We start from the raw sequence: 20,294 nt of genomic DNA on the forward strand, positions 1-20,294 counted from the left end.
AGCTCCACACGGCCCTCCTGCTACTAGGGCGAGGCTCCCTACTGGCCACGTGGCAGCATCTGATTGCTTGCATGCCCCATGTCCTGCTCAGCACTTCTCACTTTGAAGCTGGGTGTGCAACACACCACACCCGGGCTGGGCCAGGCCAGATAAAAGCCCCATGACAGACATCACTAAACAGAGCTGGCCTCCTTTCTATCCTGTGCTAAGCCTGCTTGTTCCCCTTGCAGTGGCAAAGGCCACAGGTTACTGCATGTCTCTGTACACGGTATGATGCGCCCATTCTGATCTAGGAAACTTTCACATGCACTTTGCACAGGATGAGAGCACAAGATGCATGGCCACAGAGAACCAGATCCTGGGTCTGTAAATCACTGTGTAAACTCATGGACTTATATAAATTATTACTATTGACACTGAAGCAATGATTCCCCAGTGGTTAAAAGCAAAGAGAGTGAGCAACCCTCCTCGCACTGAGGCTATTAGTGCAAGGCACCAGGGACTGCTGTATGGAATCCACTCACTACTAAAAGCAATGACACTGTACGTGTGCACAGATTTGCTTCAAATCCAGATTCATCACCCTCCCCTGCTCGCCATGGAATGAAACTTCACTTGTGTGTGGGAGTGGCAACAGCGACAATGTTCATCTGTCTATGTTATTTCTGTGAAGCCCCTCATCACAGTATACAAGTGCCAGTGACAGACAGCACCTGTCAGCCTGAAGGGTCCAAAAATCTCACCCAGAAGCTGATAGGCCAATTACAGTAGAACCTCAGAGTTACAAACACCTCGGGAATGGAGGTTGTTCCTAACTCTGAACAAAACATTCTGGTTGTTCATTCAAAACTTTACAACTGAACATTGACAATACAGCTTTGAAACTTTACTATGCAGAAGAAAAATGCTTTTAGCCCTCTTAATTTAAAAAGAAACAAGCACAGAAACAGTTTCCTTAACTTATCAAATTTAAAAAAAAAAAACTTCCCCTTTTTTATAGTTTACATTTAAGACAGTACTGTACCGTATTTGCCTTTTGGGGGGGGATGGTCTCTGCTGCTGTCTGATTGTGTACTTCCAGTTCCAAACGAGGTGTGCAGTTGACCAGGCAGTTCATAACTTTGAGGTCCTACTGTATACCCACCTATCAAGGAAATGCAGCTATATCTGGGGTGAAACAAAGCAGATGCTTAACTGCACACAGCAACCCGGCACAACAGTTTAGAGCAAGAAGTGAAAAGGAATCTCGTATCCATTTTGAATCTGGAGGGAGCATTTAAGAAGACAGAACGTAGATACTTGTGTTGAAATTTGGTAGAGACACTGGGTTAACACCACTAAATTCTGCAAAAAGTGCCAAGGGATTTTCAATACTACCCTTAGTGCTCAGAAACTCAATACAGTACAGACAAACCAATCAGCCCAGGGTTTACATCTCATCTGAAAGCATACTGTTAACCTGGGGAATTCACTCTTGCAGGAGTTCAGCCAGTCAAACTCGCAATTGGCAGGACAGAGGAACGGATAGATACATGAGAGGAGTACAGAACAAATGCACTCTTGTGCAGTAACATCTTGGTTTTCCCCTTTGCGAGAGGACCCACTAAGTTGCAAAACAACTTTCCTCTTTCCCACTCCCACGTGGCTGGAGGACGCCGGACTTCTGGAGCCCCGCCAATCAATACAGAGACACTAATGCATTAATTACTCTTCTGTAATGGCAGGCCATTAATGAATGGACAGACCCAAACCTGGTCTCTACATTATTAATGATCCTACACTGGAGTCAGGGCGGGCCAGATGGAATGGATAGACAGTGAGGGGTGGTCTCTGCAACCTTCCCCCGTCTCCCTCTCCCAATCCAGAAACGTGCAGTCTGAGTCGAGAGCTGTTTGATTAGCCACCCTAAGTTGTGTTGCCATCGGATGGGAGTTCAAGGCATATTCATCATTGCCCAGCACACCCCGAGGGCTGCAGAGAGAGTTCCCATCTGGCAGCAGTGTCCAGTTTCACCCTGTGCTTTGCAGCATGGTGGAATATATTAATTAGCACAGGGGAGCAGAGGAGGCGGCCAGGCCAAAGTCGTGATGCCACTCCGGGTGGTGGTGACAGCCAGTGGTTATTATCTACAGCTGCTCGGGGAGGAGGGCTGTGTGGAATGAGTCTGGGATCTCAATCTAGCCCCCGCAGGGACAAATGTCTACATCACAAATCCAACCAGCACCCATTTAGGCAGTCTCAGCAGAGAGGCCAAGGACTGATGGACCGTGGAGAGTGAATTCCTGTCTTGCCCTGCAGAGGGATCTCTCCAGGGTAGAAGTGAGGTAAGCAGCCCTGCCCTGATGCCTGTGCTGCATCTGACGCCTCCTGTCTCCATGGCTTGTGGAGAAAACTCATGAGCCAAATTCACAGCCTGGTGGAAGCTGACACAGCTCTGTTGAAGTCAGCGGCCTTGCACCTGCTTACACCAGGGTCCCAGTGCCCTCTCCCATGCTTTGGCTATGTAAACAGGTGAACAGAAAGACCTGAATGTGGGCGCAGAGGGATACTCTGCTTTTATTTTCCTTATTCATCTCATTTCTGATTTGGGGGAGGATAAATATTTTCAGTTGCTAGCGGGGAAAAAAAAAAAGGTTTGAACCTTAGTTCAACCAGTGACTGTGTGCGCAGGCCCCCAGGACGCAGCGTGCTTTGAAATTCCCCTCGCTCTGGGGTTTCAGTGCCCTCGGGGCATCGTGGAGCAGATTTGCTAATTCACGGGCATCCCTGCCACATTACATGCAGAACCATTTTACCTTGATAAACGTCTCACCTCCCCCTTGTATCTGTGACAGCTACAGAGGAGGAAGGGTGGGCTCGTCATTAAGGCACTAGGCTAGGAACAGGAGATGTGCATTCAATTCCCAGCTCAGCCACAGCCTCCCTGTAGGACCTTGGGCAAGTCATTTACATGCTCTGTGCCTCAGTCCCCCATCTGCAGCATGGGGATAGCGATCCTTCCCTCCCTATCTCCCAAGGCTGCTGGGAAGATAAATCCATTACTGTCTGCGAGGTGCTCAGACACCCCTGCCATGGGGGGCAGACATACGCCTAGACAGAAATAACATCTACAAGGACACCTGTCAGCTGAGATCACTACAGCACCTGCTTCTGGTGCAAAGCAGAGACTCCGGCTTCCGTAGGCAGCAGAAACAGGCCCGAACCCCAGCCCCCCCGGAACATGAGGGGAAGTTTATTAACTGGGTCTGAGCTTTGACATTAGCCCTCTCTCTGTAATGGGGCAGAACCGGAACTCGCCCCCCTCTCCCACTATACCTGTAGAAAATTTAGATCTGAATGTATTTAAGAGATGGGCCTGAGACCTAGTCACTTCCCTTCCTCCCCAGCTCCAAGTAAACTTGGCTGCAAGAAGAGTTGCCCCCCTCACCAGCAGCATGTCACAAGGTGTTGAGCCGACACTTCAAGGCTTGCATAATTCTGTGCCCTGCTCAGTGGGGTTCCTCAAGATCTCAGTTTAAGGGGGTTCCATTGTGTCTATTACCTGGTAATACATTTTGTGAGGCATGACCCTCCCCTGGCAAATTCACCTGCACATCCCAGCCTGGGACACGGAGCCCTTCACTTCCCAGTTCACACCCTGGGATTCTAACCCTTCACTTGCTTCTCCCTTGCACCACGTGCCTCCCTCTGCCCTACTGATGGGGTGAGGAGCCGGAGACAATCAATCCAGGGCAGGGGTTTTCTGATCCAGGCTGATGAGCGCAGCAGCAGCTCAGGCTGAGGCAGAGCATGAATTATGTATGATGCTGCAAATCACCCTCCCTCTCTGACTGGTCCTTGGACCAAGGCAAATGAGGTAAAGACAGAGCGAGCGAGAGACCACTCTCCAGGGACCCAGAGTGTTGGCTGAGAGGGAGCCAGCGAGCAGGGGAGGGCGGGGAGGGAGGAGCACATCCTTATGCAGAGATGCTGCAGTGGCTTTGGGCACACACAGGCAAGCAGCCGCACAAAGCAAGAACTCGCCTGGAGGAGGAGGGCGGGCAGGAGAGAGGAAGGTTGTTGCAGCATCGAGGGCTCTAGGATCTCCCCTGCATACACACCACGCACACGCGCGCACACATCAACACACGTGTCATCCAGCCCAAGGTAAGCGGTCTCTCTTTGCTCCTCCGCGCCTTGATTCGGGGTGGGGGGAGAATTAGCTGGATTTCAGGGAACCATTTCTAAGCCAAGCTAACTTTCAGTGACCCCGGGGTGATGCTCATCTTTTCCAGGGAATATGGCACCGGTAACACCTCCTAGGGCACCTGCAAGCCACCCACCAGCTCCATAAGAGGATGGTCTAAGGCAACAGCGTGGGGCGGGTTTTGTGCGTTTATCGGATGGTGATCATTTTCCAGGAAATGCAGGCACTGGCTGTGCTGGAAAAGGGATGGGGGTGGAGTGCGTGTGTGTGGGAGGGGGGGAATCCAAAGAACATGTCCAGGAATGTGTCAGTTCTGGTGGAGGAATAGAGAAAGCCTCATCCAGCAGTTTAAAAACCATCAGGGATGTAAAGCAGAGGCTGTTTGTGTGGAACAGTGCTGGGTTTTACTGCCCTGCTTTCACAGTGTGGTATTATGGTGGGGGTGGGGGTGGCACTTTAAAGAGACCATTGCTATGATCACAGCTCCTGAATTTCTGATTTGGAGGGCGGGGAGCATAGGGAGCGGCTCACCAAGGAAATGTTCCTGCCCACTCTGTAGAACGCTGTGGGCTTGCACCCAAGGCAGCTTTTAAACATAAGCTGGGAGAGATCTGGAGCAGGGTGCAGGCAGAGGGGTGTGGTGAACCTGAATTCTCCACTGCAGAAAGAGGGGATCAGAAAGACCATGGCCACCAGCATCCTCCCTCCTGTCCCTGCGCCTAATTAGGACTCCTAATTAGGACCCTCAGGCAGGAGGGCAAAAGTTTGGGCTCTTCTGTGTGCACAGAGGATACTTGTCCCTGCTTCAGGCCGGCGAGGGCTTGTGTAATGTGTCTGGGTGCTACAGCTGCACAGGGCGCTGGTGGGGCCACAGTGATTTTCAGTGGGGCTTGCCTGAATTAAGTCACAGATAAAAGCCTCCATGCATGGCCTGCAACATCAAGCAGGAGTGAGGACAGAGGGATGGATGACAGGTAGGAGATCACAGGCAGCACGGGCTAAGGCCTCCTTTGCACTCAGGCATTCAGATGGGGTCAGTGCCAGGGTGAATGCAATAGTGGCCGAGGCTGTTTTCTGCAGCTTGTTTTAAAATGTGGGTCCCAGCCCTTCCCCCATTATCCCACCCACTCCTGTTCCACTGACTTCCCTACAGCTTAAAAAGTTCTCCAGGACTTCAGAATCATGCATTTATTTCATCGGGGGATGAAGGCGGGGGAGGGGGGGGTCATTTAAAATTAGCTTATTTTTCTTTAAAGAAAGGAACACTAGTTGATCCCTTGGACAGGAACTAAAACCCTTCCCAGCAGTGTCCTGGGCAATTCCCCTCCCTCGCCAGCCATGCTGTAGTGCAACTTTGGGCAGGGAACCTCACTTTCTGATGCAACTACCAAGCATCAGCCAGTGCTACCCAGAAGACAGCAATCTGGAAATGAATCTTTCCTAAATCCAATAAGGGCCACTAATCATTTAGTGACACTGCCTAAGAGCATTGGCGGCTGAGAGCACACACACATGCTAGTCCAACACCAGTGCATCCTTTTGTTTCAACTGGATTCTTCACTTCCTGTCCTAAACAGCAGTGTCCTGTTAATCAGCTACTAAGAGCCCACCGAGCGGTGGCTGAGAGAGGGTCAGTGAATCAGTAAAGTGCTGGGTGAAAGGTGCACTCGCGGTGAGATAATATTGAGCTTCAGTGGAAGTCTCACTGTTGAGTCCTCTCCAGTCAACAAGGCAGGGCAAGAAGAGAGTCCATCTAGACTGTTTCCCAGCTACTCCAATTCAGAGAGGGACTGGGTTTAAAAACTGGCAAACCTCAACTTGTCAGCTGAGGACTGTGATAGCCAAACTCTGGGTTGGCACCTCTTCCAAAGAGCCTGCATCCCTTACACACACAACATGCTCATTCTAATCACTGGGCTACCAGCAGTGTAAGCTGAAGTGTTTCAGGTCACATGTACTTTAAGAGGAGGCTTTTAAAAGATGTCTAAGGAATTCAGGCACACAAGTCCCATTGACTTTCATTGAGCTCCTAAATACCTAAAGCACTTGTGAAAATCTTTTCCCTCCAAGGTGCCCTGCATGTTGCAAAGACAGCATTGAGGCTAACTTTTGAAAGTTATCCTCAAGTAAATGTATCATAGTATGCTACAGTAACAGTCCAGCACGCTATGTCTTACAATAGCAATGAGGCTGCCGGGCTTGCAGTGAGTACTCTAAAATACTCTAGGCCTGGGTGATCAGGAGAGTGGGTCTGCTCAGACACTGTCAGCCTGAAAAGCTCACATCGACTTTATAGTGTGGTTTCAGCTTGAGCTGACATGGAAAAAACATCCCCTTTTTCCCATGAATTGGTGAAAATCCAAAATTCCTTCCAGCCATGACTTTTATCTCTCACAGGCCAAGGGTGGGTTTTCCCAGGCACAGACTCCTGTTCCATCATAAAGGGCTGTCCTCACAGCGTAAACAACAAGTCCCCCTGTGGCAGAAGCTCACTAGAAATTCACTGTTAGGTCTAGAGAGTGATAACGTTACATTTCAGAAGTCCGTGTCTTGGCAGAAGTGGGATCTTGCCCCAAAACGATGCAAACGCTCAAAGAAATTCAGCTCAGGGGTTTGACCTTATGTGATCCTCCACTCCAGCCTCCAAAGTAGTGTTCACTTCTCTTTGAACACTGGCCTTTGTCTCTCCTAGGAGGAGCTCACAAGGTGAAATGGTCTCTCCCCTCTAGGGCCAATCAGGCACCCTAGGGAACACAGGGATGAGCACCTGCAGCTCCTAGGGGGTCCATGGAAGCTAGAGTTGCTCAGCATCAGGCCTTTCTAGAGGCAGCATCTCCTAGTAGCAGGGGGATGAGCTGGAGGAAAACTCCTGTCCCTGGAGAACTGCAATTATGGCTCACTACTGCACAGCCCCACCCTGACCTGTGGAAACACACTGTGGAACACCACGCTTATCTATATTCTCTTCAGTCTTCTCTCTCCCTTCTAGTACCCTCTTTTCCTCCCTTTTCTTTCCCTCTCACTTCTTAATCTTTTATTGTTTTCTTTATCTTTTCTTTCCTTCCACTCTTCCCTCTTTTTTCTTTTCCTTTCATTTTCTCTTCTCCCCTTCCATTTTCTTGGCCTCTCTCATTTGCTTTTACTCTCTCTCCTTTCTTTCCCTCATTTCTTAATCTGCTACTATTAATTATTTGTACTGTGCTAGTGTCTAGAATTTAGGTCAAAACAGCATTTTTTTTTGTGACAGAAAACTAGTTTCGACCAACATTTTCAGCCACCTCACCTCAGACTTCCGTCCCAGCTCGCATTGCAACAGCCATTGGAGAGCGACAAATTGCCACCGGGTGTAGGAGCAGGTTACACAGAACAATCACCTCAGTGGCATGAATGGTTATTCTTTAGCTTTCAAACACAAGACACACACAGCTTCGTTCCAGCCGCTAGCTTTTTATGATTTATATTGCAGCAGCATCTCGCGCCCCAGTCAGAGTGCGATTGTGCTAGGTGCCATACAAACAAGTCAGAGACAATCCCTGCCCCAGAGAGCTTGTACACAACATGCTACTCAGGGTTGCCAGGTGTCCAATTTTCAACTGGAAAGTCCAGTTTTCAGGGGACCTGCACGGTCTCCGGTCAGAAGTACTGACTGGAGACCCAAAGTCCGGTTACCGCAATTCTACTGTCACCTCCCCAGCCAGCCCAAGGCCCCTTTAGCCCCAGAGCCGGAGAGGAGCAGAGCTGGAGGCGCCCCTGCTGCTAGTCCCATCTGGGCTGGGGAGGGACATGTCCTCTTTCCCTGCATGGCTGCAGCAAGTTTCCCCACCCCATACAAAGTCTTTGCTGGACAGAGCAGGAGAGACACTGTCCCCTTCAGCCTCCCCCTTCTCTTTGTGGTGAGTTGAGCCTTTGGTAGGTGGGGGCTTCGGGTAAAGGTACCAGCTCCTCGTGTGCTGGGAAGCCCCCCTAGCCAGTCCCAGCAGCTCAAAGTTGTTTTGCTCTGCTGGGGGGAGGTGAGGGGAATTGCTAAAGGAAACCCCTGCGCTTTCAGTCTGAAGCCATTCTATCACAGTGGCACATCAGGGCAGGACATTGTGGAGAACCTAGGGCCAGGGCTCATTCCAGGTGCTCGCACTCTGCCTTGGCGAGCAAGTGCTGCAACAAATGGAAGGGTCTGTTTGCTCTGAAGTGTATGCCAACAAAGGCAGGTCAAACTTCTCCACCTAGCCTCACTCATCCATCCCATTTGTAACTGTATCTTGCTAGTCTCTCCACTGCCGCTGGCAAGTCTGTATTGGGCCCATTGGATAGGGTACATGTGGCTACGTATTTGGTACAGGAAATTCTGGCCATAGCTGTAGTGTCCGGTTTTGAGAAATTGGAAAGTTGGCAGCCCTACACTCAGTGTAGCGCTCTGTCCCCCTCTAGCAGCGTCCGGGTCACAGACAGAGGTTGATGAGCCTTGACTAGCAAATATTGTACTTTTAGCTCAGATAATTGAGGCTAAGAAGCCCTAGGTTCAATTCCCGCTGTCAACAACCCACCCAGGGATGTGGAATTAGAAGCTCTCAGTCTACAAGATTCAGACTTGAAGTTTGGAGAGAAGCTTTGGTTGCTAATTCAAGCACTATGAATGTCCCGAGTCTGCAAATTTGGGCTAGAAATCATGCAAGAGCAAAGGCTTACAGAAGGTTTCTGGCCGTTCTCCCCGCAGATATGGTTAAGAATACTGCAAACAGCCTCTCTCATAGTATTTCAGAACTTCCAGCCAGAGATAAGAATCAGAAGTGGGGACACACACACACACACACCCACCCCTCTTAGCATCTCAGGGCTCATGCTCAGTTCTAGAAGCAGCCATGGGCTTGAGGTTCATCACCTGTTCTGGAACTAGGCAACACTGGGGAGGGGTGATGAGTTCTAGAATGTGGCATTTAGGGGAAGGGAAGGAATGTTTAAGATCCAGACATGGGAGAAGATTCAGGGCAGAGGTTATTTTATCTGAGCTGGTTCTAGTGCGTTCGTGCCAGTGGAACCTCTGTGGAAAGCACATGTTCAGGATATTGTTGTGACAATCCTGTCAGGAGTCAGGAAGAGGAGATCTGAGGCAGCTTCATTCACTCCTCTCTCTTTTTGACCTTAAAGTTTTGAGGATTAGACTCCTGAAGGTGCAACCTTAGCTAGTTCCCACCCTCCTGTCTCCAGGCTAGCAGGTTAACCCTGCCAGGGGAGCTGGGCTACAGGGTCTGCTGTTTCCAAGTCAACTGTTGTGCCCTGATGAATCACTGGAGGTATCTTTCTCTTTAGAACTGGTAGCATTAACCATATCCCATTGTGGGAGAAGGTAAGTAGATAGTAATGGCCTAGGAGTAAAGATCAACGAATTCTCCCAGGATTTTTAGGAAGAGAAAAGGGTTAAATCAAGTAGAACAATCTATCAGAGTAGACTGAGACTAGGTCATATTAATGCTATTCTCTATCATGTCAATTAGTATCAAAGCAATGAAGCCACCATGACCTGTGTCACATGAGTGAATTTGCAGAGATTTTAATGATGTGTATTATTATTTCCTCCTCCAATTACAGCAGGTGATCTATAGAACGTAGAGCATTCAATTACTCCACAGCTACGGAGACTATTTCCTACACACATGCACGTGTACACACACAGCTGAACACAGTGCAGAATCGATACACAACAGAGTACGCCGTTCACACCCGTGCAAACATGGGCACCCATGTGAAAACTGACCTTAGATAAACCAAAGCAAGGCCAGTTTTTTAGGTTTTCATATTTCATTGCATACCTGAAGCTTACTCTTTAAGGGAAAAAGATATATAAGCCCCAACTTGTTTTAATAAAAAGTCTTAATACATTTTTCAAGTGCTATGTTCATTAAGAACTTGCACCAAGAACTCATTCCCAATAGGCAACTCCCTGCCCTAAGCCACCACTTTAAACCAGTCCCAAGGTTTCCAACACAATTTTGTCTGGCCTTTAGACACTATGTCGAAAGGCTGCCCCATCTCTGTAAAATGCTTTGAAATTTTTGTTCAAAAAGTAGCAAATCCACCCAGCCACCTGAACACCACAATTGCCACATGCTGCACCTCACCGCCACTTGGAACCTGAGGGCAACTACAGGGACAGATCTTCCCTGAGCCAAATGCACAGGGTAATTCTGCTTTAGCAAGAGCAATGGAAATGTTTGCAATACAGGATCTATGACATACATAGCCTCACTTCTGTTTCCCTGCAGTAGAAGGCAGTTGTGCTATATACACTAGTCAGAATTATTAGTCCACTGGGCAGCTGGCATTTTGTTCGTCCCTTGGGTTGTTTGCCTGATAGAGGTTTCCCTGTAGCCATTCTGCGTAGTTGCGGGCATGATCCCTTTCCTCAACAAACTGCTGTGCTACCACCATCCTTGGCAAGTGAGATTTCTAAAACTACCAGAGTCTTTACCGCTCCGCAAACATTATTCCCAAGAGTACTACATCCATGTGGTTGGATTCTTGGGAAGGGCAATTGGGATTCTGAATGTGGGATTCTCTGCAAGAATGAAAGCACGTGGCCAGACATGTAACCATCCACCAGTCCTCCAATGCAAAGCAGATTATCTCAAACAAGAAAACCACCATGCAATGTTGTCATATAAGCAAACATACATGCTAAAGACTCAATAATTAACAGGGGGGTTTCAAGGATGGTTTTAGAAACAGGTTAGCAGCAGAAGTTCAGAAAGTAACAAAAAAGTACCACAGAGAAATCATATGAGGCAAACGGAGGCAGACAAAAAAATTCTAAAAATTATCTACGTCAATCTTCCTATAAATCGGGGCATCACACGGCAGGTCTACACTGCAAAAAACCCGCAGCAGCCAATCAGCACTCTAATTAACTGACTTGGGCTTGCGAGGTTCGCAGCACAGGCTAAAAGTAGCAGCACAGACTTTCCCACTCAGGCTGGAGCTTGGGCTCCGAGATCCTTCCCTCTCACCAGGTTCCAGAGCCTGGGCTCTAGTCCAAGCGGGAACGTCTACACTGCTTTTTTTAACCCCACAGCACAAGTCCGAGTCAGTTGACCCAGGCTCTGAGACCTGCTGCCCTGGAGTTTTGGGAGGCGGGGAGTCCCTACAGTGTAGACGTACCCTCAGATGTAATATGTTTATCTGCAATGTTTTTCAGCCACCACATGTCTCTGTGTGCTGTATAGAGGTCCAGGCAGAGCGTGGCCCCTGCTAAATGAAAGAAACAAAGCTGGAACACGAGTTATGTGGAAGTCCGTTTGCTTGTTTTTGTAGCTGTTTTCATTACAAGTGTACCCTGTTCATAACAGACCTATGATTCATATATTTTACAACCTGGCAGGATGTTTAATGCTGTGGTAAAGGGAGAATTCCTGTGCTCTTCAATGGGATATGGCAGCTGTTTCCATCCTGGAAGGATTATAAAATATTGATCATGATTTCTGAGCCTGATCCAAGACTTGAATTATTTACTTTTGTTATTTATGGTACAATTTATAAAGCTATCGGTCTTACTTCTTAGAGCTGTCAGCTGTGTAATCTGGTGATGGATCCATAATCTGGGAGGGGAAAGGGATAGATTTTTGTAGTAGGCTCTTTTTATTTATTTATTTTCGGGGGGCGGGGGGCTATTTGACACTTCTGGATGTTAAAAATAGCTCTAGCCATCATGGAGTAGGGAGCAGAAAGTGGAGCGAGGAGGTCAAAGGGCGCTGGAATTGATCACATGGATACAACGATGCCCAATGTGGTATAAATAAAAGTGGGGCATTAAGTATTGTTTTACTTGATTCACGCTTTGGCGGGAAGGGATGAACACTTTATCCTACTTGTGCATTCGCACAGGGGCGTTGGGTGGTCGCCACTTTCCAGTCTCCTGAGTGCTGCCAGGGCTGGTGTTATGCACTGCAGCAGCGCCAACGTGGCGAGCGTGACCAGCTCCCCCACAGTCCAATGCAGTGGGCCGATAGTGCTGCAACTAGGTGCTGGCAGAGCTAGGGATGCTGTTGCCCCAGCCGCTGCAGTGAGCTGCGAGTGTTGATGCTGTGACAGGGCCCACGTGGTAAGTGTAGAGGCAATGCAAGTAGTGCTGCAGCAGCAGTGCAGTCACTGTGCTCTAGGGACGCTGGAGCCCTTTGACATTACTGAGGCTTTCCAAGGGGCGGGGGGTGAGAGGAGGTGTCTCATCACTACAATCTCTCCTCTGGTTCTGGCACTTGCCAAGCAATGCACCCTCCAGCAGCTGGGAGAGCAGAGACACTACCTCGGGGCTAGGAAGCTGTTTTTACCCACACATCAAAGGGTTTCTCCTGACACCACCATGGTAACGATGACAGTGAAGAACAGGTAGTTTGGGGAGTTGTCAGTGTGGTGGATGCCCTAAGCTTTAATCAGAATTTCCCTTTGCTGAGCTGTGCACATACAATAGCTGATGCAAGATTTTAAGAACAAGAGATTTTATTAAAAGCATTTGCCAAAAGCCCTTCTCTTGTTTTTGATAAGATTTTATTTTTCTGGAAATCTAATGGACAGAGCATGGGACAGAGTCAGGACACCTGGATTCCATTCCCATCTCTGCTACTGACTCAGCCATGTGCCCTTGGCCACTTCACTTAGCCTGTCTGTGCCTCAGCTTCTCCATCTGAAAAATGGAGTTAATAGTCAATACCCCCTGTATGCGGAGGGGGTTGTGAGGTTAAATTCAATCATGTTTCTAAAGGGCCTTGAAACACAGTATGTTGGCATAGTGGGGTCCTAATGTTTCAAACTTCAGCACCTACTATCAGGAGCCAAAATTAGCCTAAACAGTCTCAAACACCTAAGTGATGAATTAACACTTTTTCCTGTTTTTAATCAACTTAAATTTTCACCACTGAGGGAAGTTATTCAGTGGGGAAGGAGGATCAGACAATAAATTATTTAACACCAGTAGACACAGATTCAAAAAGTTAAAGCTTCAAAACCATTCAAACAAAGCCTGTTAACATGACATGTCAAAATAGACCAAGTAAATATCTTTAAATCAGACTAAGATCTCAGGCAGCATTTTTCTTACTTTGCCTAGCTGTACATTTAGATCATCTATGGACATATTTTTTCATCATTTGTGCCTACACAGTGAAATCAACATTTGCAGACATTTAGGGATAAAAACCTAATATTTCTAGACTTGTAAGGATTAAGTGGAGACAGGCTCAAGGAACCATATTCAGAATCCAAACACACATCACTCCCAGGGCGGGAGGCAGGAATTTGGTTTGGGCAGTTATATAGCATCTTCCATCAACATCTCTCAAAGCATTTTTCAAAGCAGGTCATTAGCAGATGGTGAAACTGAGCCACAGGTAGGGGGAGTGAATTGCCCAAGGTCAGGCAGCAGGCTAACGGCAGAGTCAGGATTCGAACCCAGGGCTCTATCCATTAGGCCACACTGCTTCCACAGTTACAAAGAAATGGTCCCTTTGCAAAACTCAGACCTAGATTCCAAATAGCCCAAATATTGAAGTGTTGGTTCAAGGTCCATCTCTAATATTGGGTATTTTGAACTCTTATTAAATTTATCTCTGAGAGTAGCACCCAGAGATCTCACTCAGGAACAGGGATCCATTATGCCAAGTGCTGTACAAATATGTACAAAGAGACAGTCCTTGCCCGAGACTCTACAATCAAGGCCTTGGTCCTGCAAGCTGCTGTATGTGGACAGATCCTGCCTCAGCCAACCACTGGAGTCAATGCAGCTGTGCACAGGCACAGGAATTTGCCTGTATTGAACAACTTGCAGGAGCAGGGCCTAAGCAGGGAGAAAGATTGAGAAGTACAGAGACACTGATACAATGCAGCCTTGGGACCTGTGACTTACATAAATGCACTCCCCAACTACTAATTAAAAGCATTTAAAAGAAGCAGGAAAACAGGAGGAATTTTAGAAGACTCTGCTTTAAGCCTGATAGCCTTACTAATGTCCTGCTCAGACCACATCAGAATGCTCTGCCTGCTACTTATACTAGCATGAGAGAAAGAAGATGGGTATATTTTGCCCCAGGATGGAAATAAACCTCTCATTGACCTTAGGGTGAGGTATATAGGTGCATCAAGAGCAGAACCTATGGGGTGCAGAGCACCTGTTTTCACAATGCACAGAACAATCCACTCCTATAAAATACCAATCTGGAGATTTCAAATCCACCTGTTAAGCCAGACTTTCAAAAGAGCTCAGCTCCCATTAAAGCACCTAAATAAAAGGCAAATTCCCAATGTGCTGAGAGCTCTTCTCAGAATCTGGCCCACACAAGATTTAAAATCACATCTATAGACCCCATCCATCTCCCTGCTGAAGAAAGATTGTTCCCTACTGCACATGTGAAACTAGACTGGGTGAACAAATCATGAACACATGTCCCAAGTGATAGGGCTTTTGCCACTTGCCTGGGGGAAGACTTATCTATTGCATAGTATATTTCACTGTCAGGAAGTTTTTCTTAATACAGTCTAAATTCTCCCCTTTTCTCAAATTCATCTCATTACACCTAGTTATACCCCCATGTGCCATGCTAAATAATTCCTTTTCATTCCCCAGCATAGATGACACCTTAGAGGCACTTTGGGAGTCAGGAGATATTGATCTGTAATTGTTTCTGATCAACAGTCAGTTTCCATTAAGGAATAAAATAATCAATGACCAATAGGACACCCCAATGCAGCCAAGAAAAAGTAACTGGCATGTCTTGGAGATAAAAACAACCACAACCACCCAAGCGCCAGCAGCCTGTCCATAAGCTCTGGGCTTTGACATTCCAGCAAAGGAGCAAGGAGAAAGATGACAAAGCCTGACCTTGGCAGAACCAACTTTCCAGCATGAGGCTGCCAAATGCAGGCAAAGCAGCTGCAGAATCCTGCAGGAGAAACCATCGCCAGCTGGGCATCAGCTAAGCAATAAGCATTGGAGTCTCATCTCCACTCGTTTCTGTCTGCCCAGCTGCATTACTAACTTACAAAATAAAGACTCCCAAAGCCTATTCTCTTCAATCCAGGCAGCACACACCCCACCACAAGCCAAGTAACTCGGGGCACTGAAATAAATCCAGCAGTACTAGTATTTCCTTGGGTTCAGGTCTGACAGCTCTGTGCTGCATCCATTCATGTAGATCATTTCTGGAAATTAACAAATGCAGTAATATTGTGTGCAGGCCTGTGTGTTAACCAACAAACTTGCCTAGGGGTCTGTAAGGGTCCTACAGCCAGTTAACAAAGGTTGTTGGCAATACCCTTTGCAAGGGCCACCTCCTGCAAGCTGATGCACTTGGGCTAGACTTTTGCATAGAGGCCACAGATTCAAGATCTGGCCCTAAAAGACCAGCTCTGCAAGGAAAGTGGCAGAAATGGACATTGGTCTCTGGGGATGCCTGTCTCAAAGGTAGGGTAGTTTCCATTGATAGAGATAGCAACTCTATATGTTCAAAATAATTCCAAACCAGTTGTTTTGCATGAAGTTGTAAATATACCTGAGATGAGACTGTGTGACCTGTGGTGGGTAGGGTTTCGGAATGACTCCTTAAATTTTAAAAAAAAAAAATTAAAAAAATCAGAGCTGGGCCCAACCCAAAACCTCAGACCCAAACCTGAAAACTTTGGAGCTGCCTCCAAATCTGAACTGGGCTCTGGGTCCAAATTATAGTAAAGAGAGGGGGCAACTGCATAGAGCAAAAGCAGATGACAAAAGCTCAATACTTGGGTTTTAAACATTGCAGCTTTGACTTCATCTCTAGAAAAGAGCAAGCTAACTCAGGAAGGCGAGCCAGATTCTGACAGTCATTTGTAGGGGGGCAATAAGCCCAGGCCAGGGACTCAGTAGGAACACAACACAGGCCCTCAGGGGGTTCCCCAAACTTGTAGTAGCTAGGAATGCAGCAAAAGCAGAGTGGGGCTGGCATTCAGGGCTGTGCACAGAGATGAAGGACAAATGTTTAACTATCAAAGGAAGACCCACACCACCAGATTCTTACTGGCTTAGATTCCAATCCCTCAAACTCTGTGCAGGACCCAGGGGTTCTGACTGCCCTGTTCCAGCAAAGCCCAAAGAGGAACATTCATGGGGTATTCTGCTCCTGGTTTCCTTTCCAGCAAGAGAAGAGGGAGCTGGGCAGCAGTCTAACCACTCACCCCCTCTCAGTTTGGTATTTTAAATTCCTGTTTCTTTTCTTTCATTCACTTCAACTTACCTGTTCTAGCTGCTGCTCTACACCTCGAGCTCTGTTTGGCAAATGAGCTCCAACCTGGAGGGCAGCTGATTCAGAGACTAAACCCCACCCACAGTTAGTGCTAATTAAGGCTAGTCGCCAGCAAAGCTAAAGTTAGCTAGACCGGACTGGTTAGCAATTAGCCTCAGTTAGTCCCAGCTGGGGGTTGTTCTCTGGCCTGTTTCAGACACAGGCTATTGTTTTGTTTGTTTATTTTGCTCTCACTGCTGAGATTTAATAAGCATGTTTGGTAAAGAAAGCACCTGAGTGCCCAAGCAGTCTGGCTGTGGTTATTTCTTCCCCTCTGCTCCCCATCCCACACCCCGCTGATATTAGCCTCCTCTTTTGTTAAGTGTTTCTAGCCACTGCCCAGCCAGTAGAAAGCCAAAGGAATGTACCAACTTCTGGTCATTATCTTGCAATTATATCCAGGCAGAGGGACCTTTGCATTAACTTCAGCGTGGCTCTAGGCAAGTGCAAGGTTGTGCCTGTGCAGATCCAATTCCACAATCAGGGCCTTTATTTCCAGTGCTTTTCAGAGTTATAGCTGGTTAATGGGCTTTGCACCAATAAGTTTCCAATAGCAGCTGCTCAGAGGGTGACCAGACAGAAAGTGTGAAAAATCAGGACACTTTTTTTTTTTTCCCAAGGGCAGGGGTGTAGTTGCATGTACAAGACAAAGCCCCTAATATTGGGACTTCCCGATGGTCACTCTAGTTGGTCACTTTTTCTAGTTGCTGGTTAGAGCAGGCTGGAGCCCTACCAGAGATGGGATGAGCATCATTCTTGAGTACTCAAGCCTCAGAGAGTGATGGCTTGATATTCGCAGCACCATCACCACACTGGATGCGATTCAAGCCCTGGAGGTATTTGAACAGAAGGAGAAGGTAGCTACTGCCCCACGTGCAGTATCCCTTGCCCTGAATGTGCAGTCAGTCTAGAGGCCCCAGATGGGACAGAGCAGATGCTCAACAGCTGTTGTGATTCCTATGTTGTAGGGGTCACAAAATAACTCCAGACAGCAGGTGTAGTATGGACAAAATGTTATACAAACCACCTGTACAGCTCTGCCAATGCCACTCAGTCCTGACCTCATCCACTTGTTGCTTTGTGATGTTCAACAATCAATCTGGGCCCAAGGTGTTTGAAAAAGATCTTGATTCAGTGACTGCAGTTCCTGCCTCTGCCCCTCATACTTTGTCTGGACAGCTAAAGCATTTATAGTTCCCAACACCACTCTGCCAATGCATCTCAGTCTTCCCATCCTCTGCCTCTTAACGCTATTCCAGATCTGCCCACCCCCACTGGAGCTAATCAGGCCAAAGTGTGCAGTGGTTTTGTGATGGAGTAAATGTAAGCTAAGCAGAATGAAAACACCTCGCTTATTTCAGTATTGATTTGACTAGATTTCAATCCAGGTCTCCAAAGGTCATAGGCCAGTGCATTAACTCCCTGCACCAAGTGAACCCTCTTCACAAGTGCACAGTAGATAGAAACTGAGGAGCGTTCTCCTGCCCCCAAAATATTTAACGCTTTGTAGTAGATTTGCCTTGAAATCAGGACTTCAGAGTCAGTGGGAACCGGGCAGCTTTGGGAACGTTCGGTAAGACCCAACGTATTGGTTCAGCCTTCTTAGCACTTCCACTGAACCACAGCCCATCAGGCAATAATAAAATGAATCCTGAAAGTACAGTCTATAACTCCAGCACCAGACCTCCCGAGGTGCAGTTGCTGCTGCCCCAGAGGCACGGCCAGCAGAGAATGAGCTACTGGTTGTAAGCACCATCTGCTCCCCTCGTAATCCCTCAGAGAAAGAGCCTCCCAGGGCTACACTCCTTCCTTTAAAAACACTGTACCCAGCAGCACTTTCAACTGGGCTTGTGCAATTACCACACAGTGAGGAGAGAGCCTGCTCAGAAAAATCTTACTGCAATCCACTTACTGTTGCTCAACCCACCCACATCTTCCGGCTCTTCTGGGTCACTTCAGGGTATAGCTGCGGCTGACAGATCCTAGGGTGGAAGAATGGACCCCTCACAAAGCTCTCACAGCTGAGATAACAAGCCACCTTGCCATTCTGCCTGAGCCATGGGAGCTCAGATTTGCCCCCAGGGGTTGGGATGTTCTGGAGAGACTGTGCTGAGGGCCATGGCTGTGCCATGGATAGGGCCTTTGTTTTCGGGAGGAGATGGGGGCGGGGGTTAAAATTTCCTGCTAATTTATCAGGGTGTATTTTAAAGAAATTAATTGAGTGTAAAATGGCAAAAAAACAAAAATGAAGGACCGGGGGGTGAGGGATACCCAGTACTCTCATGGGAGGCCGGGGGGAGGAGTGAGGGATACCCAGTACTCTCATGGGGGGCTGGGGGGCTGAGGGATACCCGGTACTCTCATGGGAGGCCGGGGGGGAGGGTGAGGGATAGCTGGTACTCTCATGGGAGGCCAGCAGGCTCAGGTGGCAGGGATCCTTCCACTCTCTGCAGGCCTGTTGCTGCAGCAGTCAGAGCGTCTCAGCTGCCAGGACCCAGCTCCCTGCTCCTGTCACATCCCCTCTGTTCAGGAAAGGCAGAGGGGACTGCACTGAAGAGCTGTTGAGGGGGCCAGGAGGGGGCTCTGTCCGGCAGCAAAAGAGGACTGGGGCTATCGCCTGGCTCCCTGCCTGGCTCACTCCCCCACAGCCAAGCAGCTGTTGCCAAGCAGCAGTTGCCCTACTCAGAGCAGGTGCCCTGTGCCATCTGGCAGGGACTCTGTGAGGGGGGAGCCAGGGGTCTGTGGCGTTCCAGCACTTACACAATTCAGGTTAAAAACGGGTGAAACCCAAATGCTTGTTTCTTCACAACCCAAGAATTTTGGGGGGAAATTCGGTACAAACAGAGAAGGACGGACCTTCGCCACGGACCAGGCTTACTGCCAGCCTCTCAGCTGGGCCAGAGTCACTCAGCTTAGCCAGCCCATCCGTAAATGCCCTGGACTTGAAGATCTGAACTCATTTCTATGCCAGTGCAGAGCCTTCAGGGCTTTTCTAACCTACTGCTGCTGCCCATAGACCCAGTGGGCCTTGTGGTGGCTGGAGAATTCCCAGGGAACAGGACCACCAAGCCCCTCCTGGAACACCCCCCTGCCCGACTCATCCTGGAATGCTGCCTGCTCTAGGGACTCAGAGTGGGGATCGTAGAGGGTACAGTGTTACCACTTTGTGCCACCATAGCTAATTGTATAGCACCTCTTGCACCTCCTGCTGGCATGGTTGGGGGCTGGATAGGAGAGCAGACAAGATGTACCCAGCCCACATGCTGGATTAGAGTATATGCCAGTGGAACCAACAGACCTTTGAACTTGTTTTCCTGGTTGCACCCAGTGTTCAACAGGAGCTACATCCCTATCACCGGGTGCTCCACTCACTGCCGGTCTGGTGCCTCCTCTTGGTCACTCTGGGGATTAGCTCTCAAGGCCAACACTCCTGTCTGCAGGTTGCGCGCCATCACTCGGACTGTCACTCCAGGACCTTCGGCGTCTCCTTTGTGACTTAGCCCTCTGGCCACGTCACTAAGCATTCCTTTCCAGGATTCAGTCCAACAACAGTCCTAGGCAGTCTTCCCAGTCACGGCCTCAGTAGCTGGCAGGGGAACCCAGGCCTGCCTCTAGTCCAGGGACCCTCAGCTCAGCAGTTCTGGGCTTCTTCTCTCTGCCCTCACTGCTCCTTCCCTGGGCTACTTCCAACTCTCTGGTTCCCCTTTTCTCTTAGGGTGTACCACCTCCAAGAACCCTCCTCCCTCTTCCCAGGAAGTGACTGCTGCCTGCCTTCCTGCAGCCCCCAATCACTCCTCCATCTTCCCAGGGAGAGA

The 20,294-nt window shown here is 48.5% G+C and overlaps 1 protein-coding gene and 1 long non-coding RNA gene across 2 annotated transcripts in view; one reads left to right on the top strand and one right to left on the bottom strand.

Moving 5' to 3' along the window:
• Positions 1 to 16,525, bottom strand: part of LOC123369631 — a 108,697-nt gene extending 92,172 nt beyond the window's left edge. Inside the window, exon 1 of the long non-coding RNA XR_006579112.1 lies at positions 16,432 to 16,525. This is a non-coding gene — a long non-coding RNA (uncharacterized LOC123369631). The remainder of the gene's footprint in view (positions 1 to 16,431) is intronic.
• The window catches only part of CNTN2 (contactin 2), a 51,684-nt gene continuing 35,380 nt past the window's right edge, over positions 3,991 to 20,294 (top strand). Inside the window, exon 1 of the mRNA XM_045015424.1 lies at positions 3,991 to 4,146. The gene's annotated coding sequence lies outside the window, so the exon portion shown is untranslated. The remainder of the gene's footprint in view (positions 4,147 to 20,294) is intronic.

This window comes from Mauremys mutica, chromosome 4 (assembly GCF_020497125.1).
Source record: "Mauremys mutica isolate MM-2020 ecotype Southern chromosome 4, ASM2049712v1, whole genome shotgun sequence".
Classification (NCBI taxonomy): Eukaryota; Metazoa; Chordata; order Testudines; family Geoemydidae; genus Mauremys; species Mauremys mutica.